Source organism: Mirounga angustirostris, unplaced genomic scaffold, assembly GCF_029215605.1.
Source record: "Mirounga angustirostris isolate CCGP_5_RB_7025 unplaced genomic scaffold, mMirAng1.0.hap1 SCAF_9, whole genome shotgun sequence".
NCBI lineage: Eukaryota > Metazoa > Chordata > Mammalia > Carnivora > Phocidae > Mirounga > Mirounga angustirostris.
Window position 1 is genome coordinate 40,549,176 of NW_026991717.1, and position 27,825 is coordinate 40,577,000.

The 27,825-nt window shown below is 44.4% G+C and overlaps 1 long non-coding RNA gene and 1 other non-coding gene across 2 annotated transcripts; both read right to left on the minus strand.

Annotated features, from left to right (window-relative positions):
- Nucleotides 1-459: 459 nt before the first annotated feature.
- Nucleotides 460-27,746, minus strand: LOC123861090 (uncharacterized). Its single transcript, XR_010404985.1, has 7 exons — nt 27,607-27,746; nt 27,421-27,470; nt 26,701-26,828; nt 22,096-22,213; nt 2,875-4,905; nt 2,482-2,630; nt 460-1,545 (listed from the first exon to the last, which is right to left on the minus strand). It is a non-coding gene; the product is annotated as an uncharacterized LOC123861090 (long non-coding RNA).
- On the minus strand, nt 27,643-27,758 carry LOC123862541 (U5 spliceosomal RNA). Its single transcript, XR_006795246.1, has one exon. It is a non-coding gene; the product is annotated as a U5 spliceosomal RNA (small nuclear RNA).
- Nucleotides 27,759-27,825: the final 67 nt, after the last annotated feature.

The following is a 27,825-nucleotide window of genomic DNA, read 5'->3' on the forward strand; positions in this document are numbered from 1 at the left end:
AAGCTACAGTAATGAACAGAGTGGGCTACTAACATAAGGATAGACGAATAGACCAACGGGACAGAATTGAGAACCCAACCCAGGAATAAACCCTCACATATAAATTGAACTTTGGGGGCGCCTGGGTGGCTCAGTTGGCTAAGCGACTGCCTTCGGCTCAGGTCATGGTCCCGGGGTCCTGGGATCGAGTCCCGCATCAGGCTCCCTGCTCTGCGGGGAGCCTGCTTCTCCCTCTCCCACTCCCCCTGCTTGTGTTCCCTCTCTCGCTGTCTGTCAAATAAATAAAAATAAAATCTTAAAAAAAAAAAGAGGGCACCTGGGTGGCTCAGTCGGGTAAGCGTCTGTCTTCAGCTCAGGTCATGATCCCAGGGTCCTGGGATCAAGCTCCGCATCGGGCTCCCTGCTCTCCCTCTCCCTCTGCAGCCTCTCTGCCTACTTTTGCTCTCTCTCTGTCAAATAAATAAATAAAATCTTAAAAAAATATAAAAATAAGGGCGCCTGGGTGGCTCAGTCAGTTGGGTGACTGCCTTCAGCTCAGGTCATGATCCCAGGGTCCTGGGATCGAGCCCTGCATCGGGCTCCCTGCTCGGCCGGAAGCCTGCTTCTCCCTCTCCCACTCCCCCTGCTTGTGTTCCCTCTCTCGCTGTGTGTCTCTCTGTCAAATAAATAAATAAAATCTTTAAAAATAAATAAATAAATAAATAAATAAATAAATTGAACTTTGGCAAGGATATCAAAACCATTCATGGGGAAGAAGAGACTTTTCAACAGATGGCACTGGGACAAGTGGATATTCACATGAAGAAGAATGAATTTGGACCCCTTCCTCACACCACGTAAAAACAATTAAAAGGGAGCAAAAACCTAAATGTAAAAGCTAGCACATAGAAGAAAACATAGATGTACAGATTTGTAACCTTGGATTAGGCAAAAACTGACATAATGCCACAGGTACAATCCAAGAAAAGAAAAAATACCACCAAAAACATCCAAAAAAAAAAACCATATCACAATTAAGAACTTTGTGCTTCGAATGACACCGTCAAGAAAGTACCAAGACAAGCACAGGATGGGAGAAAATACTTGCACGTCGTATCTCTGATAAAGGATTTGTATCTAGAATATACGAAGAACTCATAACGCAATAAAAATAACTCAATGATGAAAAGACAAGTAACCCAATTTAAAAATGGGCAAAGGTGGGGCGCCTGGCCGGCTTAGTTAGTAGAGCAATCAGTTCTTGACCTCGGGGTCGTGAGTTTGAGCCCCACGTTGGGTGTAGAGATTACTTAATATTTAAAAAAAACCTAAATAAAAAAATGGGCAAGGGATCTGAATACACATTTCTGCAAAGAAGATATGCAAGTGCCCAACAGCACATTAAATAAATAAAAAGCAAAACCCCAATGCGATACCACTCTGTTCCCACGAGGATAGCCAGAATAAAAAAGTCACATACTTGGGGTGCCTGGGGGGCTCCCCGCATCGGGCCCTGCCCTGCAGAGAGTCTGCTTCTCCCTCTGCCTGCCACTGCTTGTGCTCTCTCTGTCAAATAAATAAATAGAATCTTTAAAAAAAGAAAAAGTCACATACTATCAAGTACCGTCGAGGATGTGGCAAACTCCAAACGCTCACACGCCGCCAGTGGGAATATAAAACGGTGCGGCTGTTGTGAAAAGCCCATTCCTCAAAAGACTGGACATAGAGCTACTAGATGACCCAGCGTTTCCACTCCTCAGTGTTTAGTCAAGAAAAATGAAAGCACACAAGTTTATACAAAAATTGTATGTCGATGTTCATAGCTACAAGATCCATGATAGATAAAAAGTGGAAATAAATGTCCACCAGGTGATGAATGGATAAACAAAATGTGGTATATCCATACGATAGGATATTATTTAGCAGTAAAATGGACTGGAAAACTTGATGCTAAGTGAAAGAAGCCAGTCACAAAAGACCACATATCGTATGGTTCCATTTGTATGAAATGCCCAGAAGAGGCAAATCTATAGAGATCAAGAAGAGATAAGTGGTTGCCTAGGGCTGGGGGTTAGGGAAAAATGGGGAGTGAGTGCTAACGGGCACAGGGTTTCTTTTTGGGGTGATGAGAATGTTTTAAATTTGGTTGTGATGATGGTTGCACAACCCTGTGAATATCCTAAGAACTACTAAATTGCCCACTGTAATGGGTGAGCTGTATGGCATATGAATGACCTTTTTATAAACTGTCACTAAAAAAAAAAAAAAAAATAGGTGGGGGCGCCTGGGTGGCTCAGTCCCTTGAGCGTCTGACTCTTGGTTTTGGCTCAGGTCATGATCTCAGGCTCCTGAGATGGAGCCCCAGGTGGGACTCTGCACTCAGCGGGGAGTCTGCAGGAAACTCTCTCTCCCTCTCCCTTTGCCACTCCCCCGGCACTCTCTCTCTCTCTCTCTCTCTCTCAAATAAATAAATCTTTTAAAAAATAATACAAAAATGGGCACCTGGGTGGCTCAGTCGGTCGGGCGGCTGCCTTCAGCTCAGGTCATGGTCCCAGGGTGCTGGGACCGAGCCCCAGGTTGGGCTCCCTGCTCAGCGGGGAGCCTGCTTCTCCTTCTCCCTTTGCCTGCCGCTCGCCCTGCTTGTGCTCTCTCTAGGTCAAATAAATAAGCAAAATCTTAAAAAAAAATTTTAATAAAAATTATAAAATTTAAAAAGATTTTTTAAAAAGTAGCTGAAAGGACTCCATGAGTTTGTAATAAGGGAAGCGTGCAGTTTGTGTTCAAGTGATCCCATTGTTACAGGAAGAGAGATTGGGGTGGGCAGGGCAAGGTGACCCCAAGTGGAAGGTGAAGAGTGGGATAAAGAAGAGCGCAAGCTTGAAGGGACCTCCGCACCTGGCCTGGCTTCCCTGCAGTCGAGGGAGTCTCTGGACGCAGCAGCCCTGCCTGGAGGCTCTGCTCTCCCAGGAGGAGGGCTGTGACCGGAGGGTTTTGCTGCCACCCTGTGGAATTAGTGAGGATTACAGCTATGGGGACTACAGTTGGATGGAAGCTAGCAGCTCATAAGTGCTCAGCCCCGTGCAAGGGAGGCGGACCAGGCCCTCAGTGAACTGACTGCCCAGGGGTGAATAAAAGTACTGCTATCTATCCAAATGCTCACGTGGGTGGTAACAGCAACAAGCTGTGGAAACAGAAGAAAACGCAGTTCCTAGGCGTCCAGGATTAAGGAAGTCTTCGAAGAGGAATGATGGCTGGGGAAAGGGCTCTGAGGCTGAAGGCACAGCGGAGCAAAGAAGCGAAAGGGCGGGCTGCGACCTCTGAGCAGCCAGGAAGCTATCATCTGCTGCATGGGGCTTGGCACTTAGTAGATGCCCAAGAAATAGATGAATGAATGGTTACTAGATTTCCAGCACCTGCTTTTTTGCCCAGTTGACATGTCTGAGGAAAGCTTGGTGTGGCCTTCCGGGTGGAAAGGGAACCAGCAAGAGGGTCAAATGGCCAGGGCCTTCCTCAGGGAAGGGAAAGAGCCTCTGTGGAGTCCTGAGTGATAACGATGAGGCCTCTGTTACTAATTCTGGTGGCCTTTTGTGGAATGCCTCCCTGTTACCTCATCTGAGTCTTCTCAAAGCCTTGTGGGGGGCAGGGATGGACTCTCTGTCACCCTCTCACTTAACAGATGGAAACTGAGGCCCAGAGAAGTGAGGTGGTGGAGCTGGGGCTGGAACATTGGCCTCCTTGTTCTAAGCCCATGCTGGCTACTGACTTGCTATCTGGGTGTGGAGGAGAAAGGACAGGGGAATCTCATGGTGGGGAGAAGAGGGAATGGTCTAAACTGGCTGAGATGAAGATTTTCTTCCTGCATATTGAGGAGAGACCCAGGGATGTCAGACCCTGGAGTAGGGAGGGCGGTTGAGGAAGCTGGGCATGTCCTAAAATGCAGGTTAGATCAGGAACCTGCCATCGCTTCCCATTGCTCCCAGGGCAGTACGACACCTTTGGCCTGGCGTTCAAGGCCCCCCTCACGGGAGACAGTGTAATCCAGCGGTTCAGAGCACAGGCTTGGGTTTGTAATCCCCACTCAGCTGCTGTCCAGCTGGGTGACCTTCTGGGACCATTTCCTCCTCTAGAAACCAGGGGGATAAGGACAGCACCTACCTTGCAGGTTGTGAGCAGTAAACAAGTCAGTCATGTAAAGCACTCAGGACCATGCTTGCTCTTATTATTATTATTATTCAGAACAGAGCCTAATTCTTGGCTCCTTTTGTGGACTCCAATCCTTCAAGTCGGGCTCCTGGCTTCTCCAGCATGTGCCAGGCACAACACTGCCTCCAGGCCTTTCTGCAAGAAGTTCCTTCAGCCTGGAATGATCCCACTCCACTGGTTCTTGTTCACTGCCTCCTCCCGATGTCCTCCCTGGTTCTCTCCGGTTAGAACTACTTCTGCTTCTGCCCTTCCTCTGCACCTTGCTTAACCCTCTCATACAGAACTACTTCCTTCCGCAGCAAATCTGCACACCGTGTCTACCTGTCATCCCTGCTTGGGGAACTTAGGAAGTGAGTTTCCTAAGGACGAGCACGGTATCTTACCTCTTTGTGAGCCAGCCAGAGCGGAGAGAAGCTCTAAACACTCGCGTGTTTGTGGAAAGCAAGCCAGAGAGCAGGAAAGCAAAGCCCAAGGGAAGGGGTGTGGGGTGGAGAAAGGAGAGAGAGAGGGGAAAGGTGAACAGGACGTGAAGCCAAGAGGGACTCTGGGAAAGGTGGCCAGGGCTGCTTTCTCTTGAAGACTCTGGGGAGGAGAATGGAGACTGGGTGATCTGCAGCTCTCCCGGGGCTCTGATGTTCATTCCTTGAGCCACGGCACTGCAACAGAAAGCTCACAGTGGCTTTGGCCTGGCTAGTTCGCCCCTCTGAAGCTCCACTGCCCCATCTGTAACAGATAATAATGGTACTTAATCCAACTGGGTTGTTGTGAGGATCAGACGAGAAAAATCCCAGGAAAATCCCTGGCACCCGGGCCATAGTAAGTACTCAATAAATGCTATGTATAAGGATGGTGATGGCTTGGTGGTTCTGAGAATTCCAGACATGTCCGAATAAAAGGCTGCTTGCTGCTGGGGAGGGGAGATGCCTTTTGTCCCAGAGCCCTGCCCAGTGGCCACACAGAGGTCACACGGTGTTTTCTGCGGGGACTTCCCACCCGCCCCTGCAACAAGGAACGCAATAAAGCCTCCTGGTTGCTTGATTAAAGGAAGTGGATACACAATTAATTTCAATTTTAGGCCTAACCCTCCCAGCCTTTCAAAAAGAACTGCACACCCTATTCCAATTTACACACTGAAACAATATGGAATTTTCCAGCGGGTTCTGAAGCCTTTGAAGTGACCAGACCAGACTATTGATTTATTTCCAACTAACCTCTCTCTTTGAACCCAGAGGGGTCAAGGTTAATTATACAATAAAACACCCTGTGCCCAGCTGCCCCCTGTGAGGGCGCAGGGAGCCCCCAGACCTTTCCAAGCCGGCAAGCGGTGGATCGTATTTCTGATTCCCTCTCTGCATTCATTTCCTTCATCAGGACCCATTAAGGAGAAGAAAAAAAACCCTCAACCCCCTCATTTCCTCCCTGAGAGATAAATTTTAATTTGCTGGAAACCAACAAAGGGGATCTAAACCATGTTTCCAGGCTGCACCCTGCAGTCGAAAACTCTGGCTGGGAGCACAGCACCTATTCTGGGCTGAGAACCGGGGTGGGGGAGGCAGAGGGAAGCGAAGGGGTGCACGCCACCCCCTAGTCTGCCTCCCCCCCACAGGGCGAAGGGAGCCCCCCAGAGGGCCTGACTCTGTGGATGCTTCCAGCAGGACCAGGGGGCTGAAGGGGGTTAACCCACTGGCTGCAGCTTCTCCTGAATACACGCAGTTGGCCTTCAACAGCTTCACCAGGTGGGCACCACCGGTCCCTGTGCCCATAGGTGAAATGGGCTCGGGACCCGGGCACAATGGGTTCCTGTTGTCACAGGTAGGCAGCGGCGGGGCCACGACCGGAACCCAAACTTGCATTCTCCTTGTAAAAGAATGGATTCTCTTCCCCTGCATCTTCCCACCCCATGGAAACAACATCATGTTAACGTTCTTTTTATTTCCATCATTAAAAGAAAAAAAAAAAAGATTCAAAGCTATTATCTAATGCAAAGTCCACGATCCAGCATCCCCAGGTGTCCAACAATGTCCACCTTAGCTGTGTTTCCCAGATCCAGGATCCAACCAAGACTCATGCCTTCTCTGGGCTGTCATGTCTCTTTACTCTCTGCGGTTCCAGAACAAACCCAGCCTTCTCTGTTTTTCCTGACACATTTTTTAAAAAAGATTTTTATATATTTATTTGAGAGAGAGAGCACAGAGGGAGAGAGAGGGAGAGGGAGAAGCAGGCTCCCCGCTGAGCAGAGCACCTGATGCGGGACTCAATTCCAGGACCCCAAGATCATGACCTGAACTGAAGACAGATGCTTAACTGACTGAGCCACCCAGGCACCCCGACACTGACATTTCTGAAGGGTCAAAGTCAGCTGTCCTGCAGAGTGACCCCCAAGGTGGATTTGTCTCATGTTTCCTCCTGACTAGAGAATCAGATAATAATTTTTGCTACGAACAATTCATATGTGATGCTGTATTCCTTTTAGGGCATCACATCTGGAGCCCCATGATGCCAACTGTTTTTGGTGAGGGACCCAGGATTTTCAGCTGATGTTTGTTCTCAGCCTCCTAGAGGCTTCTCGGCATGGAGGCGCCTTTAGCATTGGCCACCAGATGAGCATGCTCTCTGGGACTCTTTCAACCCATAGACAACAACCTAGAACCTTGGGAGGAGATCCACCAAACACAGCCTAAGACGCATTTTCCCAATTCTTCTCGCTGGAACATCCCTATGTTTGCACCAGCGCTCCCCAGCCACATCTCTACCTCCATGAGGCCTTCCTAATTCTCAGACAGAATCAATGCTCCTTCCTCTCTGCTTCCACAACCCTTTGTTTCTGGCGCCTTGAGTGATTTATCTCAAGGTAGTAAAGGTCACTGTGGAGCTCTTACTGCCCCCTATACGCCCAGGCTCCACCATAGAAGGTTCTCCATGAATAATGCCAGTCTGCCTTGTGGGTGATCTCAGTTTTACATTTGAAAGAAAAGCCCAACATCCAATAATGAATCAAAAAGCTGTTTGAGTCTTTGCTGAACAGCCCCAAAGAGGAGCTGGAGGATGAATTAGATTGCGTGTCATTCACCAGAGTGCAAAAGAGCCTCTCTGCCCATCTTTCTCCCTATCATCTCATGGCTCCTCCTTCACCTCCAAACCTCTCTGCTTTCTCTCCTTTTTGCCCAAATCCCTCCTCTTTTGGGATCAATTTAGTTCTTTTCAAGTATAAGAAAAACATACTAATTTAGGTCAAACAAGCAATACCAGAAGCATTCTCCTTGTTTAAAGCACAAAAAAATGTTGCATAAGTCCCCTCTCAACTGCCCCAAGCCCAGTGCCCTACTAGGGGCAACACCATTATCAGCTTTGGGCTCCTTCCAGGCCTTTTTCTATGGGATACAGACTTCCATATATAGATATGCTAAATAATGTTTCCAATTTCCAGTGCTGCACCGAACCTTCCACTGTCTCCCTGTGCTCATCAGCATGTGTTTCTGTAGAGTAGAAATGAGGGGATTTGCTGGGTCTGGGGCATGTGCATTGTGGGTCTGATGGAGCCCGCCTAGTGATCCCCACTAAGACCCTGTGCATCCTCACTCTCCACCAGTGGTCTGTGATAGGACCAGGACTGCTTTTCTTCCATGAGCAGCTTCCTTCCCTCCCAAGGCTGCTCTGCGGACCCTGGTGCAAGGGTGGTTTAACATCTGTAAATCAATCAAGGTAATACACCGCACTGACAAAAGGAAGGATAAAAATCAGAGGATCATCTCAGCAGATGCAGACAAAGCATTTGACAAAATTCAACGTCCTCTTACAATAAAAACTCTCAACAAAGTGGGAATAGAGGGAATGTGCCTAGACACAGTAAGGGCCATACAAGACAAACCCACAGCTAACATCATACTCAATGGTGAAAAGCTGAAATCTTTTCCTCAAAGATCAGGAACAAGACAAGGATGCCCACTCTTGCCACTTTTATTCAACATAGTATCAGAAGTGCTAACCACAGCAATTTGGCAAGAAAAATAAAAGGCATCCAAATTGGAAAGGAAGAAGTAAAACTGTCACTGTTTACAGATGACATAATACAATATAGAGAAAACCCCAAAGACTCCACTAAAAACCGTTCAAACTAATAAATGAATTCAGTAAAGTTGCAGGATACAAAATCAAAATACAGAAATCTAAGATCCTTCTATACACTAATTATGAACTATTAGAAAGAGAAACTAAGAAAACAATCCCATTTACAATTACATCAAAAAGACTTAAATACCTAGGAATAAACTTAACCAAGGAGATGAAAGACCTGTGTTCTGAAAGCTATAAGACACTGATGAAAGAAATTGAAGAAGATACAAATAAATGGAAAAATATTCTGTGCTCAGGGATCCAAAGAATTAATATTGTTAAAATGTCCCAAAGCAACCTATAGATTCAATGCAATCCCTATCAAAATTCCAAGGGAATTTTTCAGAACTAAAATAATTCTAAAATTTGGGGCACCTAGGTGGCTCAGTCGTTAAGTGTCTGCCTTTGGCTCGGGTCATGATCCCAGGGTCCTGGGATCGAGCCCCGCATCGGGCTCCCTGCTCAGTGGGAAGCCTGCTTCTCCCTCTCCCACTCCCCCTGCTTGTGTTCCCTCTCTCACTGTGTCTCTCTCTGTCAAATAAATAAATAAAATCTTAAAAAAAAAAATAATTCTAAAATTTGTTTGGAACCACAAAAGATCCTGAGTAGCCAAAGCAATCTTGAGAAAGAAGAACAAAGCTGGAGGTAAGGAAATCATGCTCCCTGATTTCAAACTATACTACAAAGCTACAGTAACGAAAACAGTCTGGTTTGACATAAAAATAGATGCATGGATCAATGGAATACCACTGAGAACCCAGAATTAAACCCACACACATATGGCCAATTAATTTATGACAAAGGAGCCAAAAACATACAATAGAGAAAGGACAGTCTCCTTAATAAATGGTGTTGGGAAACCTGGATGGTCACATGCAAAAGAACGAAAATAGTCCACTATTTTAAACATACACAAAAATTAACTCAAAATGGATTAAAGATTTTTAAAAAAGATGGATTAAAGATTTGAATGTAAGACCTGAAACCATACAATTTCTGGAAGAAAAGATAGGTAGTAAGCTCCTTGACATTAGTCTTGGTAACATTTTTGTGGATCTGACTTCAAAAGCAAGGGAAACAAAAGCAGAAATAAACGAATGGGACTAAATCAGACTAAAAAGCTTCCACAAAGTGAAAGAAACCATCATCACAACAAAAAGACAACCTAATGCATGGGACAAGATTTTTTTCAAATCATATATCTGATAAGGGATTAAGATCTAAAATATTTAAAGAACTCATACAACTCAACAACAAAACACCAAACAACCCAATTGAAATGGGCAGAGGATCTGAATAGACATTTTTCCAAAGAAGACATACACATGGCCAACAGGCACACAGAAAGATGCTGATTATTAGGGAAAGATCACTAATTATTAGGGAAATGCCATTCAAAACCGTAATGAGATATCACCTCACACTGGTTAGAATGGCTATTACCAAAAAGACAAGAAACAACAAGTGTAGGAGAAGATATAGAGAAAACAGAACCCTCATGCATTGGTGGTGGGAACGTGAACTGGGGCAGCCACTGTGGAAAACAGTATGGAGATTCCTTAAAAAAAAAAAAAAAAGAATAGAACTACCATGTGAGGGGCGCCTGGGTGGCTCAGTTGGTTAAGCGACTGCTTTCGGCTCAGGTCATGATCCTGGAGTCCCTGGATCGAGTCCCGCATTGGGCTCCCTGCTCGGCAGGGAGCCTGCTTCTCCCTCTGACCCTCCCCCCTCTCATGTGCTCTCTCTCTCATTCTCTCTGTCTCAAATAAATAAATAAAATCTTAAAAAAAAAAAAAAGAACTACCATGTGATCCAGCTTTTCCATTTCTGGGTATTTATCCATAGAAAATGAAAACACTAACTCAAAAAGATACTTAACCTCCATGTCCCCTGCATCATTTTTTTTTTTTAAAGATTTCATTTATTTGACAGAGAGAGACACAGCGACAGAGGGAACACAAGCAGGGGGAGTGGGAGAGGGAGAAGCAGGCTTCCCGCCGAGCAGGGAGCCCGATGTGGGGCTCGATCCCAGGACCCCGGGATCATGACCTGAGCCGAAGGCAGCTGAGGCACCCAGGCACCCCATCCACAGCATCATTATTTATAATATCCAAGACATGGAAACAACCTAAATGTCCATCTATGAATGAATAAAGAAGATGTGGTATTTATACACATATATACATACATACAATGGGATATTACTCAGTGATAAAAAAAGAATGCAATCTTGCCATTTGTGACAACATGGATGGACCTTGAAGGTATTATGCTAAGCGAAGTAAGTCAGATGGAGAAAAACAAATACTGTAAGATTTCATTTATATATGGAATCTAAAACAAAACAAAACAAAAACAAGCTCATGGATACAGAGAACAGATTGATGGTTACCAGAAGGGAGAGGGAGTGGGGAGGCAAGCAAAATGGATAAAGGGACTCAGTTTTATGCTGATAATGGTAAGTAGACTTTAGTGGTGATTACTTTGTAGCACATACAAATGTTGAATTATAATGTTGTATACCTGAAACATACAATGTTATTTACCAATTTTACCTCAATTTAAAAAGAAAAGAGATCCGGGGAGCTTTTCCCATTGGTAAACACCTAGTTCAGTCCCAACAAGCCCCAATCATCGATTTTAGCTGATTCAGAAATGATTTAATCTCTAGATATTCTTGTTTTCAGGTTGGAATTATCCTCTTTAGTTAAAAAAAAAAAAAATTCAACTGAGCACAATTTTTTTTTTTTTTTAAGTAATCTCTAGACTCAATGTGGGATCAAAGTCCATGAGATCAAGAGTCACATGCTTCTCCAACTGAGCCAAACAGGTGCCCCCAACTGAGAACATTCTAAAGCTCTTTCTGGCCTTCTTTCTTTTTTCTTAAGTAATCTCTACACCCAATGTGAGGCTAGGCTTGAACTCATGACCCCAAAATCAAGAGTTGCATGCTCAATCAACTGAGCCAGCCAGGTGCCCCTCTTATTGGTTTTCTTCAATGATTCAAGCAGCATCCAATCTAGCAGACAGAAGGAGCTCTGAGGAGCTGTACAAAACGAAACACTTTTATAGGCAGAAAGCAGGGCGAACAAGGAAGTTGTACGAGCAAAAAGTAGATTGGATATGGCAAGGTCACGTTCCTTTAGGAGATGACAGGGGTCTATCTATCGGGCAGATTAGCCGCTAGTGCTGATCAGGTAATTCCTTTTTTTTTTTTTTTAAGATTTTATTTATTTATTTGAGAGAGAGAGAATGAGAGAGAAAGAACATGAGAGGGGGGAGGGTCAGAGGGAGCAGCAGACTCCCTGCCGAGCAGGGATCCCGATGCGGGACTCGATCCCGGGACTCCAGGATCATGACCTGAGCCGAAGGCAGTCGCTTAACCAACTGAGTCACCCAGGCGCCCTGATCAGGTAATTCCTAATTGGCTGATTTAAGATTCCATTTCTAGCAGAGCCAAAACTGTAAATTAAGTCTCGGTTTGGTGACTTGGGGCTTAGCATAGACTCCATTTTGGGTCTGTTGTCTTCTTTTTAAACATTAACCTGGCTTCTTTCTCGTTTCCCTGTGTCCTTCTTTCTCCTTGTCCCCTGGTCCCATCCATCTGCCTCTCTGACCCTGCAGTCCTCCTCAGCCAGGCTGGCCAGTGCCCCCGGAGCCAGGGCTGGGAGTGAACCTGCTGCCTCTGGGCCAAGGTCCCACTCAAGTCCCTGTCCTTTGTTTCTGCCCAAAGTGGGCACCGGATGCATGCATGAGCCAGGCACAGGGGCACCCTAAAGTGCCACCTGCCTCAGCCAGCACATGTCACAGCAACCTTGCAAATTTTGTGCCCTGTGAATGTATTATCTATTCAAGAACAGTAATGAAATGTTTAAAAAACTTAAGTCACAAAGCAACAAGTCATGACACCACAATAAAATGGTCACATAGTAAAACTAAAACATATGTACGCAAATCCGTAGCATTGGGGAAATTTTTAAATTAAAGATAAAACACTGCCTCTCTTCAGATTCCTACAGCTTTTTTAAGATTTATTTATTTGTTTTTAAGATTTTATTTATTTGACAGAGATAGAGACAGCGAGAGCAGGAACACAAGCAGGGGGAGTGGGAGAGGGAGAAGCAGATATTGTTATCATCATGCTTGCTTCTCAGATGAAGTAACTGCGGCACAGAGAAGTTAAGGAACGTGCTTGAGGTCCCACAGCTGGTAAGGGGAAAAGTTGGGATGGGAATTCAGGCGATCTGACTTGGGAGCCTGAGTCATAACTACTGTACCATACTGCCTTTCAGCTTCAATGTGGGCATGTCATCCCTGCGATTAGGCACATGTTTGTTTTCCAAAGCACTATTCTCATTCCATTATTTCACTTGAATCTCTTGATGACACTTTGAGGGAAAGGAAGGCCCAGCTTAGTGATGGGAATACTGAGGCTCAGAGAGAGATCGCCCAGGGTCACAGCATAACAGGGACAGAGTTCATCTCAAGAGGAAATAGGAAGGAAAAGAAATGCATTTCCGCAATGTAGTGTTCTTACCAGGCCCCACAGTGTCAACCTTTTTAATTACCATGTAAAAAGAAAAGCTCCCCCTAAGCCTGTCCCCACTAGTTTAGGTTTATTCATCTCCCCTTCCCCACCTGCCTTCCTCCTTCCTTTGTCTCTTCAGGTCCTTATCTCCTCATCTAGTTAGGCATCTATTCATCCTTTCCAGAAACCTCTCTTGAGCCCAGGAGGTGCAGGATAAGTGAAGGGATACAGATATGAATGTTCCAAGTTCTCCCCCTGGTGGGCCAATATGGAGTCAGCTCCTCTCATCAGCCTGCTGTCTATCCACCACCCCCGCCCCCCGCCCTGCTCCCCTTCTCCTACCCGTCAGCAACGCGAGCCCCCTTTTTGCTGGCCTCCATCAACCTGTGGCTGATATGGGAGAAGAACTAAGATTCATGAGCTGTTACCAAATGGGAAGCAGCAGTGGAGACCCCAAGCAGCGCAGTTACAGAGGAAAGCCTGCATCCCTCGCCTGATGTCTGCTCTTGAAAAGCAGGCTGCAGACCAGTGGGCTCAGCCCACTCAGAGACGCTCACACATCTGGGCCAGCAGGAAGCCCCATACCCAGCCTTCCAGACAGATGCCAAAAAACGGTGGCTGGTGATCCAGGGCAGAGAAGTGGGCAGGTCTGCAAACTTGGGGCTGTGTAGCATATGGCACTTGGGATGAGTGTGTTTGTGCGTGTGCGTGTGTGTGTGCGTGTGCATACACACGCACGTGTTGATGAATGCACACATGCACGTTTACACGTGCATGCTGTTCACACACGTGTGTGTATGAGTGCGCCTGTGTATGGGGTGCTCCAGCATGTCCAACCTGGTGTGACCAAACAGCCCTGCTCTGGCCTGGCGTTGTCTGTCACGCCCACAGGGATCAGTGTCTATCAGACAAGCCTAGCGGGACCAGCCCGAGCAGCGGGATCACCGGCTGTGCTGCTGGGTTCTGTCACACTCTCACCTCCACTCTCCCGAGTCCAAGATTTACCATCTAAAAGGTCAGAGCCTGGAGGGAAATCTGGAGATTCTCTCACTAGGGCCCTCCCCTGACAGATGGGGAAATCAAGCCCTGGGGAGGGTACTCAGGACTGGGGAGGTCACAGGGCTGGGAAGAGAACACCCTCTCCCCACCCAGTTTCACACCCTTGCTACAGCCCCATTGCCCGGACTTCTGCCCCATGGGGTGCAAATTAGAGGCCCGTGGTTCCCAGGCTGGGGCTGAGGACACAGCGGGGAGGAGGTAGTCTCGGAGGTGGGAGCTGCTTCCACAGGTCTTACGGAGGATTTCAACTGCTCCATTCTGACCTCAGTCTGTCCTTTCTAACCGATGAAGTTCTTTCCAGCTAATCTCTCAATTCAGGCAAAAGACCCTGCGGGCAAAGCATCCCTGGATGGGAACTGCAACCACCCCCTCAAGCAACAGGGACTGCCCTGAGGCAGCAGGACCTTGCCCGAGATTGACCCCAAGACAATGATCCAGCTGACCTTTACTGCTCACCTGCACGTACTCGCTGGCTTTTGTCTCACCTTCTCCCTATATACTTCTCCTTATATAAACCTACAAGTATTTGCAGCACTTTGGAGACAGCCTTTGAGATGCTAGTCCCAGTCTTCCCGGTGTTGGGCTCATTGAAACAAATTCCTTTCTTGTTTCACTGCCACCCACTCTCTGCCTTTGTATTTTGTCGGTGGTGAGTGGCCAAACCTGATCTGTTTGAGGCCCCCGGAGCCAGGTGCTCTCACACCCATGGGCTCCGGTTACATGTCCATGGCTGTACCCTTCCCCATCACCCTCCTCAACATGGGCCAGTGTTAGACCTGCTCTGGGAGAGCACCCTAGTCTCCTCAAGCTGATCAGAACTCTCGCTGGTGGTCAAATATGTTTTTGATTAATTACAAATAGGAAAAGAATAAATTCTTACTTGATAAATGCAATGGGCAAAACTCTTTCAATATGTGGGGTTCATGAGAAAAAATATTAAATTGTGTTTTTGATGGAAGTCTTGAAAATGTTAGCGGAATGAATGGATAAAGGATAACAATATGACAGGAGCCCTGGGAGACTGAAGTTGAGTGGTTTTTGGTCCCTTCATCAAGAGAAAGGATCACACAGGGGGGTGATGGCAGCAGAGTAGGGGGACCCTAGGCTCACAGCATCCAATGAACAGAACTAAGTAACTATCAAATCATCCTAAATACCCCAGAAATCAATCTGAAGACTGCCAGAACAAACCCCACAACTAAGTGGAGAGAAGAGGCCACATTGAAGAAGGTAGGACGTGCAGACACATGGTGCTGCAGGGGGGAGGAAGCCACGGTTGTAGAGAAGGGAGAGAGAGAGAGAAGCACACAGGGGAACACACAAGGAGAATGTTCTTCCATAGCCATTGGCTTGGACAGCAGGAAGGGTTGAAATTTGTGACTTCTTGCCACAATAGTGCTCAAATCCTGAAGTTTTTTTGTTTTTTGTTTTGCTTTTGTTTTTAAAGATTTTATTTATTTATTTGACAGAGAAAGAGAGCAAGCACAAGTGGGGGGGGGGGGTAGTGGCAGGCAGAGGGAGAGGGAGGGGGACAAGCAGACCCTCCACTGATAGGGAGCCTGATGGGGCCAGGACCCTGGGATCATGACCTGAGCCAAAGGCAGATGCTTAAGTGACTGAGCCACCCAAGTGCCCCAATCCTGAAGTTTTTTAAAGTATCGGCAGGCTGGACTGGGCTCCAGTGTGGAGACATCCAGGCTGCTGCTGGAGAGAAGGCAGGTAAACAACCTAGGAGCATACAGTGTGGAAACTCACTCGGGCCCTCCCCTGACAGATGGGGAAATCAAGCCTGGGGACACACAGTGGGGAGATTACTTGCTCTTCTAGGAGCATGGCCCTAAGAGGCAATGTTGAGAGAGAGAGAGACCAGGAAGAAAGGACCTGGCTGGTGCCATTTCCCTCCCCTACCCCTCAGCATAAACACAGAACCACCTGAGGGAAGCTGCATCGACACTGGCTGCCTAACTTGCTTATACCAAATCCCACCCCTCTTGTGCTCTGGCAGGACTGCCCTTTTCAGTCAGGCTTGCCTCAGTCCCAGCACATTGGGCCCCTTCCCCAGAAGACCAGCACAAACCCCTGCCCACACCACATCTCCCGCCAAGAGTTCTGCAGGGCCTAAGTTCTGGTGGACGTGGTGACAAGTCTCATTTCACAAGCAGGCCAGAGCACACCTAGTTAAAAGCCACCACATTCAGGCCAGGGACCAAACACTGCCCACTGCAGGCAAGTAGAGCCTGGGCAGATGACTGGCCTGAAGGACAGAGCAGCCAAAACACAACAGCAGATTGCATGCAGCACACACTAGAGACACTCCCTGAAGTACTAGGCCCGGGACACTACACGACCTCTTCTTCATAAAGCCATTACTTTCAGGAGCAGGAGACATAACTGGCTTTTCTAACACACAGAAGAAGGCAGAGGCTTAGAACAAAACGCCAGGTGGAGGAATTTATCCCAAGTGAAAAAACGAGATAAGGCCAAGACTAGAGATCTAAGCAAAACAGATATAAGTAACATGCCTGATGAAGAATTTAAAGCAAAATCATAAGGATACTCACTGGGCTTGAGAAAATAATAGAAGGCATCAATGAAATCATTACTACAGAGATAAAAGAGGTAAAAAAGAATCAGTAAGAGATGAAAAATGCAACAAACAAGATTGGAAATAGGCTTGATGCAATGAAGAGCAGGCAGGAAGAAGCAGAGGAATGAATTAGTGACAAAGAGGACAAAATAATGGAAAATAATGAAGCTGAACAAAAGAGAGAATTATGGGAAATGAAGATAGACTTAGGGAACTCAGTGACTCCATCAAATGTAGTAACATTTGTATTTTAGGAGTTCCAGAAGAAGAAGACAGAGAAAAGGAGGCAGAAAATTTATTTGAAGAAATAGCTAAAAAATTCCCTAATCTGGGGAAGGAAACAGATACCCAGATCCAGGAGGCACAGAGAACTCCCATCAAAATCAACAAAAGCAGACCCACACCAAGACATATTATCATGAAACTGGCAAAATACAGTGATAAGGAAAAAAAAATCTTAAAAGCAGCAAGACAAAAGAAAAGTTACTTAAAAGGGAAAACCCATAAGGTAGATTTTTCAGCAGAAACTCTTCAAGCCAGAAGAGAATGGCATAATCAAAGTGCTGAGTGGGAAAAATCCGCAGCCAAGAATATTCTATCCAGCAAGGTTAACAATCAAAATAGGAGAAATAAAGAGTTTCACAGATAAACAAAAAATTAAAGGAGTTCATGACCATGAAAACAGCTCTGCAAGAAATACTAAAGGGGACTCTGTGAGTGGAAAAGAAAGAGCAAAAGTGAAAGTAGGAAGGTAGGAAACACAAAAGCAGTAAAAATGAGTATTTCTATAAAAAATCAGTCAAGGAACTCACTTTAAAAAAGGAGGTAAAATATGACAACATATACCTAAAACGTGGGGAGGACCGGAGTAAAGAATGGGTTCAAGCTTAAACGACCATCAACTTAATATAGACTGCTATACACAGAAGACGTTATATACAAACCTAATGGTAACCACAAATCAAAAACTACAAATAAATATGCAAAGAACAAAGAGAAAGAAATCCAAATATATCACTAAAGAAAACCAGCAAGCCATGAAAGAAAGAAAGATATAAAAGGATCAGAGAAAATCTCCAGAAACAATCACAAGTAATAAAATGGCAATAAATACATATCTATCAATAATTACCTTTTTTAAATCAATAATGACTTGAACGTAAATGGACTAAATGCTTTAATCAAAAGAAACAGTGTCAGAATGGATTAAAAAAAAAAAAAAAGCAAGACCCGTCTATATGCTGCCTACAAGAGACTCATTTTAGACCTAAAGACACCTGCAGGTTCAAAGTGAAGGGATGGAGAAAACATCTACCATGCAAATAGATGTTCAAAGAAAGCTGGAGTAGCAATACTTGTATTGGACAAAATAGACTTTTAAACAAAGACTGTAAAAAGAGACAAAGAAGGACACTACCTAATAATAAAGGGGATGGGGTGCCTGGATGGCTCAGTCAGTTAAGTGTCTGCCTTCAGCTCAGGTCATGATCTCAGGGTCCTGGGATCGAGTCCCACATCTGGCTCCCTGCTCAGTAGAGGGCCCGTTTCTCCCTCTCCCTCTGCTGCTCCCCCTGCTTGTGTGCTCACTCACTCTCTCTGTCAAATAAATAAATAAATAAATTTTTAAAAAGATTTTACTTATTTATTTGACAGAGAGAGACACAGCAAGAGAGGGAACACAAGCAGGGGGAGTGGGAGAGGGAGAAGCAGGCTTCCCGCAGAGCAGGGAGCCCGATGCGGGGCTCGATCCCAGGACCCTGGGATTATGACCCGAGCTGAAGGCAGACGCTTAGCGACTGAGCCACCCAGCCGCCCCTAAATAAATAAAATCTTTAAAAAAATAATAATAAAGGGGACAATCCAACAAGAAGATCTAACAATTATAAATATTTATGCACCCAACATGGGAGCACCCAAATACATAAAACAATTAATAGCAAACATGAAGGAACTAATTGATAATAATACAATAGTAGGGAACTTTAACATCCCACTTACATTAATGGACAGATCATCTAAACAGAAAATCAACAAGGAAACAATGGCTTTGAATGACACACTAGACCAGATGGATTTAACAGATATATTCAGAACATTCCATCCTAAAACAGCAGAATACACATTCTTTTCAATGCACATAGAACAGTCTCCAGAATAGATCATATATTAGGCCACAAAACAGGCCTCAATAAATTCAAGAAAACCAAAGTCATACCATGCACCTTTTCTGACCACAATGCCATGACAGTAGAAGTCACCCACAAGAAAAAATCTGGAAAGACCACAAATACATAGAGGCTAAGTAACATGCTATGAAACAATGAATGTGTCAATCAGGAAATAAAAGAAGAAATTAAAAAAAAAATACATGGAAACAAATGAAAATGAAAACACAAAACCTTGGGATGCAGCAAAAGTGATTTTTTTTTTTTTTTTTTGAGAGAGAGAGAGCGCATGTGAGCAAGGCAGAGGGAGATGGAGAGAATCCCAAGCAGGCTCTGCATTCAGTGCAGAGCCCAATATGGGGCTTGATCTCACAAGCCTGAGATCATGGCCTGAGCCAAAATCAAGAGTCAGATTCTTAACTGACTGAGCCACCCAGGCACCCCACAAAAGTGGTTCTAAGAAGGAAGTATATAGTAACACAGGCCTACCTCAAGAAGCAAGAGAAATCTCACATAAACAACCTAACCTTACACCTAAAAGAGCTAGGAAAAGAATAATAAACAAAGCCTAAAGCCAGAAGAAGGAAGGAACTAATAAGATTAGAGCAGAAATAAATGAGTTAGAAACTAAAAAAGCACTAGAACAGGGGAGCCTGGTTGGCTCAGTTGGTAGAGCAGGCAACTCTTGATCTTGGGGTCATGAGTTCGAGACCCATATTGGGCACAGAGGTTATATACATACATAAAAAGAAAAAAACAATAGAAAAGATCAATTAAACCAGGAGCTGGCTTTTCAAAAAAATTAATAATTGATAAACATTAAGCCAGAACTATCAAAAAGAAAAAGGAAGGACACAAATAAATAAAATCACAAATGGGAGAGGAGAAATAACAACCAATACCACAGAAATACAATTATAAGAGATTATGAAAAACTATATGCCAACAAATTGGACAACACAGAAGAAATGGATAAATTCCTAAAAACATATAAATTACCAAAACCGAAACAGAAAATTTGAACAGACCGATAACCAGCAAAGAAATTGATCAGTAATAAAAAAATTTCCAACAAACAAAAGTCCAGGACCATGGGGCACCTGGCTGGCTCAGTCCACAGAGCATGTAGCTTTTTTTTTTTTTTTTTTAAGATTTTATTTATTTGACAGAGAGAGACACAGTGAGAGAGGGAACACAAGCAGGAGGAGTGGGAGAGGGAGAAGCAGGCTTCCCGCAGAGCCAGGAGCCCGATGTGGGGCTCGATCCCAGGACCCCGGGATCACGACCTGAGCTGAAGGCAGATGCCCAATGACTGAGCCACCCAGGCACCCCCCCCTTTTTTTTGTTTAAAGGTTTTATTTATTTGAGAAAGAGAGAGAGAGAAATCACGAGCAGGGGGAAGGGTGGGGTGGGGAGGAGCAGATTCCCTGCTGAGCAGGGAGCTCGCTGTGGGACTTGATCCCAGAACCCTGGGATCATGCCCTGAGCCAAAGGCAGAGGCTTAACCGAATGAGCCACCTAGGCACCCGAGCATGCAGCTCTTGATCTTGGGGTTGTAAGTTTGAGCCCTACATTGGGTGTAGAGATTACTTAAAAATAAACATCTTTAATAAATAAATAATAAAATAAAATTAGGAAGAACAAATTTGGGGCATCTGGCTCAGCTGGAAGAGTGTGCCTCTTGATCTTGGGGTCAAGAGATTACATTAAAAAAAAAAGTGTCCAGGACTAGATGGCTTCACAGGCAAATTCTACCAAACATTTCAAGAATTAGGGACACCTGAGTGGCTCAGTTATTAAGCGTCTGCCTTCGGCTCAGGTCATGACCCCAGGGTCCTGGGATCGAGTCCCTCATCGGGCTCCTTCCCCAGTGGGGAGCCTGCTTCTCCCTCTGCCTGCAGCTCTCTCTGCTTGTGCTCTCCCTCTCTCTGGCAAATAAATAAATAAAATATTTCTAAAAAATAAAGAAGAATACCTATTCTCAAACTACTCCAAAATATAGAAAAGGAAGGAAAACTTCCAAATTCATTCTATGAGGCCAGCATGACCCTGATACCAAAATCAGATAAAGATATCTCTGATGAACATGGATGCAAAAATCCTCAACAAAATACTAGCAAACTGAATCCAACAATACATTAAAAAATCATTCACCATGATCAAGCGCAATTTATTCTTGGGTTGCAAGGGTGGTTCAATATTTGCAAATCAATCAACATAATACATCACATCAATAACAGAAAGGATAAAACTGATGATCATTTCATGGCACATGGGTGGCTCAGTTGGTTAAGTGTCCGACTCTTGATTTCAGCTTAGGTCATGATCTCGGGGTTGTGAGACTGAGTCCTATGTCGGACTCTGTGCTCAGGGAGGCGTCTGCTTCTCTCCCTCTGCCCCACCCCCCACTCATGTACACACGGTCTCTCTTTCTCTAAAATAAATATATCTTTTAAAAAAAAAAGAACTATATGATCATTTCAATAGATGCAGAAAAAATATCTGACAAAGTACAACATCCATTCATGGTAAAAACCCTCAACAAAGTAGATTTAGAGTGAACATACATCAACATAATACAGGCTATATATGAAAAACCCACAGTTAACATCATTCTAAATGGGGAAAAACAGAGCTTTTCCTCTATGGTCAGGAACAAGACAGGGATGTCCACTCTCGCCACTTTTATTCAACATAGTACTGGATATCCTAGCCACAGCAATCAGACAACAAAAAGTAATAATAGGTATCTAAATCAGCAGGAAGAAGTAAAATTTTCACTATTTGCAGATGACATGATACTCTATATAGAAAACCCAAAGGGCTCCATGAAAAAACTGCTAGAACTGATAAATTCAGTAAAGTCGCAGAATACAAAATCAATGTACAGAAATCTGCTGCATTTCTCTCTTTTTTTTTTTTTTAAAGATTTTATTTATTTATTTGACAGAGAGAGACACAGCGAGAGAGGGAACACAAGCAGGGGGAGTGGGAGAGGGAGAAGCAGGCTCCCCGCAGAGCAGGGAGCCCGATGCGGGACTCGATCCCGGGACCCTGGGATCATGACCTGAGCTGAAGGCAGTCGTTTAACCAACTGAGCCACCCAGGCGCCCCATTTCTCTCTTTTTTAAAGATTTACTTATTTATTTCAGAGAGAGACAGAGCGCACAGTGGGAAGGGGAAAGGAAGAGTGAGAGAGAAACTCAAGTAGACTCCACGCTGAATGCAGAACCCAACTTTGGGCTCGATCTCATGACCCTGAGATCAGACCTGAGTTGAAACTAATGCCCAACCGACTGCACCACCCAGGAACCCCTCTCTTGCATTTCTATATACTAATAACAAAGCAGCAGAAAGAGAAATTAAGGAATCAATCCCATTTACAATTGCACCAAAAATAATAAGATAGTTAGTCCTCCTTCCCCCAACATGGAGCAGTTAACATCACTAACAGAACTTACCACAGCTAGAGATGCTCAAGAACGAGCTGAACCAGGAAGTGGAGTTCTTGTTCATGTCCATTGCCCAGGTCAAGGGGTACAGACCAAGTATGTGGAAGCCAGAGACTGTCTGAATGTGCTGAAGAACAAGGGGAAATAATTAGTCATCCTACTGCCAAGGCCTCAGAGCTTGTTCTCTCTCTCTCTCTAATAAATAAATAAATCTTTAAAAAAATTTAAAAACCCTAGGAATAAACCTAACCAAAGAGGTGAAAGACCTGTACTCTGAAAACTAGAAAACACTGACGAAAGACATTGAAGACGACCCAAAAAAATGGAAAGACATTCCATGCTTATGGATTGGAAGAAGAAATATTAAAATGTCCACACTACCCAAAGCAATCTGTACATTTAATGCAATCCCTTTCAAAATACCAACAGCATTTTTCACAAAACTAGAACAAACAAACCTAAATTTGTTTGGAACCACAAAAGACCCTCAATAGCCAAAGCAACCTTGAAAAAAAAAAAAAGCAAAGCTGGAGGCATCACAATTCCAGACTTCAAGTTATATTACAAAGCTGCAGTGATCAAAACAGTATGGTACTGGCACAAAAATAGAAAGATCTATAGAACAGAATAGAACCCAGAAATGAACCCACAGTTATATGGTCAATTAAGCTTAGACAAAGTAGGAAAGAATATCCAAAGGGAAAAAGACAGTCTCTTCAACAAATGGTGCTGGGAAAACTGGACAGCCACATGCAGAAGAATGAAACTGGACTACTCTCTTTCACCATACACAAAATAGACTCAACATGGATTAAAGACCTAAATGTGAGACTTGAAACCATAAAAGTTCTTGAAGAAAGCACATGCAGTAATTTCTCTGACATCAGCTGCAGCAACTTTTTTCTAGATATGTCTCCTGAGGCAAGGGAAACAAAAGCAAAAATAATCTATCAGGACTACATCAAAATAAAAAGCTTCTGCACAGCAAAGGAAACACTCAACAAAACTGAAAGGCAACCTACTGAATGGGAGACGGTATTTGCAAATGACATATCTGATAAAGGGTTAGTATCCAAAATATATAAAGGACCTATAAAACTCAACACCCAGGGTGCCTGGATGGCTCAGTCAGTTAAGCTTCTGCCTTCGACTCAGGTCATGATCCCAGGGTCTTGGGATGGAGCCCCGCGTGGGGCTTCCTGCTCAGCAGTGAGTCTGCTTCTCCCTCTGCCCCTCCCCCTGCTAATGTGCTCTCACTCTCTCTCTCAAATAAATAAAATCTTAAAAAAAACAACTCAACACCCAAAAAACAAATAATCCAATTTAAAAATGGGCAGAAGAAATGAACAGACACTTCTCCATAGATATCCAGATGGCCAACAGACATATGAAAAAATGCTCAACATCAGTCGTCATCAGGGAAATGCAAATCAAAACTACAATGAAAGATCACCTCATACCTGTCAGAATGGCTAAAATCAACAACACAAAAAAACAACAGGTGCTGGAGAGGATGTGGAGAAAGGGGAACCAATTACCCTAGGTATTTACCCAAAGAACACAAAAATACTAGTTCAAAGGGATACACACACCCCTATGTTTATGGCAGCATTATTTACAATAGCCAAATTACGGAAATAGCCCAAGTGTCCGTGGACTGATGAATGGATAAAGAAGATGTGGTGTGTAGACACACACACACACACACACAGAAATATTACTCAGCCATAAAAAAGAATGAAATCTTGCCATTTGCAATGACATGGAAGGAGCTAGAGAGTATTATGCTAAGTGAAATAAGTCAGAAAAAGACAAATACCATATGATTTCACTCATGTGGAATTTAAGAAACAAATGAGCAAAGAAAAATGAAAAGACAGTGAGAGAAAGGCAAGCCAAGAAACAAACTCTTAACTATACAGAACTGATGGTTCCCAGGGGAGGTGAGGGCGGGTGGGGGGCTGGGTTAAGTAGGTGATGGGGACTAAGGAGTACACTTGTGATGAGCACGGGGGATATATGGAAGTGTTGAATCACTATTTGTACAGCTGAAACTAATATTACACTGTATGTTAACTGGAATTTTTTTTTAAAAGATTATTTATTTTAGAGTGAGAGAGGGAGTAGACGAGCAGGGGGAGGGGCAAAGGGAGAGGGAGAGAATCTCAGGCAGACTCCCCCACTGAGCTTGGAGCCTGACGACGTGGGGCTCGATCCCAGGACCCTGAGATCATGACCTGAGCCAAAACCAAGAGTCAGATGTTCAACCAACTGAGCCACCCAGGTGCCCCAACTAACTGGAATTTAAATGCCCCGAATCAATATTTCCTAATACATGGCTGAATACATCTATTAAAAGAGAGAGAGAGAGAGAGAAAGGATCAGAAAGTCCCCCGCGTCCCTGCAGGAGGTAAAATACCCTTGAGGAAATGAAGAGGCTACTCTATTGACAGGGAAGGGGCTCCCCTAGACAATAATCCCAATGTCCTGGAAAGGGGAGTGTAATTTGAATTCCTTTGTGTTCTGGAGACCCTCCGGGCTGCCCTTAGAAAGGCTGGATGGGAAAGGGATCCTGTAGGGGGCCTCGGAAAGAAGAGGCAGCCAGCGCTCCCTGGGATCCCAGGCGGTCCTGGGCTGTGAGGGGACTTGCCCCCCAACGGGGCCGATTCAGACACTGAGGAAACAGAAGTGAGTGCCTGGGCTGGCTTTCTCAGCTCTGTGTTAGGCTGAGCACAAGGGAGGGATCCCTTCACCCTCTGAAGACCCAAAGTGAGGGGTCATCACTAACCAGAGGGCCCCGTCCTTGGCATCCTTGAGGTGCTGTTTGCACAGTGACATGGTGTAGCCAGAGCAGCATCCACAATCCTGGCTGCAAGGACTGGCTGGACGATGGGACTTCTTCCGTGTTGCCTCCGGCCTCCAGTATGGAGCAGATGCTGGGGTGTGTGTGTATAGCGGGTTCCATGTCATGACCCGAGCCAAAATCAAGAGTCAGATGCTTGGGGCGCCTGGGTGCTGGAATGTTCCAGATCTGTGCTATCCAATACATTTACCCCTAGCCACCTGTGGCTGCTGGGTACTTGAAGTGTGGCTAGTGGGACCGAGGAACCAAATGTGTTTCCTTGAATGATTAGAAATTTAAATAAGTTGGGGCGCCTGGGTGGCTCAGTCATTAAGCGTCTGCCTTCGGCTCAGGTCATGATCCCAGGGTCCTGGGATCGAGCCCGGCTTCGGGCTCCCTGCTCAGCGGGAAGCCTGCTTCTCCCTCTCCCACTCCCCCTGCTTGTGTTCCCTCTCTTGCTTTGTCTCTCCCTGTCAAATAAATAAATAAAATCTAAAAAAAAAAAAAGAGTCCGATGCTTAACTGACTGAGTCATCCAGGTGCCCCCAAAATGAATTTTTAAGTCACCTTGTTGAATGCCACAAGAATTCCTCTTGGGGGCGCCTGGGTGGCTCAGTCATTAAGCGTCTGCCTTCGGCTCAGGTCATGATCCCAGTGTCCTGGGATCCAGCCCCACATCGGGCTCCCTGCTCCGCCGGAAGCCCGCTTCTCCTTCTCCCACTCCCCCTACTTGTGTTCCCTTTCTCGCTGTCTCTCTCTGCCAAATAAAATAAAATCTTAAAAAAAAAAAATAGTGAGGGACAACTGTCAGTGGGGGGCGGGGGGTGGTGGATAAAAATTGATCCACACTTCACACAAAAATTCAGTTCCAGAAGAATCAAGAACTTAAATACAAAAGACATAACTTTAAAAGAATTTCCTTAATAACCTGAGGTAGTGATTTAATAAACAAAACACACACAAAAGCACAAATCAGAATGAAGAAAAAAATCGATCTGACATTAAAATTAAGACCACTTCACCAAGACACACTGTAAGAAGAATGGAAAGGGAAGCTATAAACAGAAAGAAGTTACCTGCATCATATAACCAACAAAGAATTACTATTTAAAATCTCTATAGGGGCGCCTGGGTGGTTCAGTCGGTGAAGTGTCAGACTCTTGGTTTCGGCTGGGTTGTGATCTCAGGGTTGTGGGACCAAGCCCTGCGTCAGGCTCTGCACTCAGCGTGAAATCAGTCAGCTTGAGGATTCTGCTTCTCATGCTCATGCGCGTGCTCTCTCTCTAAAATAGATAAATCTTAAAAAAATAAAAGTCTCTAGAGTCTAGAGGTTGTGTTAAAAAAACCTACCAAAATAACTAAGACAAAGATTCACAATATAAGAAAAAAAAAAAATGGGCAAAAGACACATACAGGCATTTCAATGAAGGTAAACCATGATGGCCAAAAAAAATCTTTAAAAAGATATTCAACCTCAGAAGTAATTAGAGAATTAAAATACATTAAAACTACTGTCAGATATCATTTCATGACTACCAGATGGGCAAAAATTAAAGTCAGTGAACCAACAGCCAGTAAGGACGAAAAGCTATGGGAATACACAAATGCCATTGATGGAAATGGAAATGAGTACACTCACTCCTGGGACAAATTATTACATTTACCTGCCCTGACCCAGTGGTTCCATTCCACACTTTAGGAAAAGAAAGTCTTGCACACACATTGTGAGTAACATCATTCTAACAACCAAAATATAGGGAAAGAAACCAAACCTCCATGAAGAGAGAAGGATCTATAAACTGGTCTGTTCGGGCAATGTAATTAATACAAGACCCGTGCTGCCCGATACTGTCATTAGTTTCACGTGCTGATTGAGTGCCTGAAGAGCAGCAAGGCCCACCTGAAATATATCAAGTGCAAGATACAAACTGGATTTAGAAGATTTAGCACCAAAAAAGATAATGCAAGCACTTTTAATTTTCTATATTGGTTTCACGTTGAAACAAAATCTTGGACTAAATAAAATCAACCTCATACGCTTTCCTTCTTAATTATTTAACCAGCTTTAAAAAAACAAAAAACAACTTTAAATCCCCCTGCTTCTACTTGACTAGAGAGCAAGAGGACCTTCCTTCTTATTTAACTGGCTTGTAAAACTTTAAACCCAGAATGAAATCTTGCCATTTACAAACATGTGTATGGAACAGTATTAATGCTAAGCAAAATAAATCAAAGACAAATACCACATGATTTACCTCGTATGTGGAAGTTAAAAAACAAAACAGATGAACACAGGGGAAAGGAAAGAAAAATAAGACGAAAACAGAGGAAAGCTTCACGCTGCTTGACAAGGAACCATAAGAAAGAAACGGCCAACACACATAACCAAACAATTGAACTCAGTTTCAAGTAAAGAAATAGTTCCAAAAAACTGAAAAGACACCGATGTGTTACAAAAAGCAGGCAAGAAAGAACGAAATAACGCGACTTACACCACATTCTCCCTGAAGACATTCGAAGTGAGAAAACGCGAACTCCAATCCTAAGTAGAAAAAAGGCGAGAAAAAAAAAAACTAACCATGATTGTAAATCAGATAGTACAACAGCAACGAAAGCAACACAACCGCTTTGCAGACAGTTATGTAATAAATTACATCACACAGGAAAACCCACACCACACCAAGCATTTACATCTTTTCTTGAAAGAACAAATAAGCCCTGCAGAAGCAAGGCCTCAAAAAATTGGGTTAATACTCAGACTTGTTCCTCTCCACGGAAATCTTTAGTAAAAGGCGAAAGATTTATGCGATCTGAAGAGAAACCAGAGCGTAACGTTTGATGTTGTAACTCATACCTCGGTTGAAAAAAAATCCTAGTTCAGTGATGGTGTCTAATTA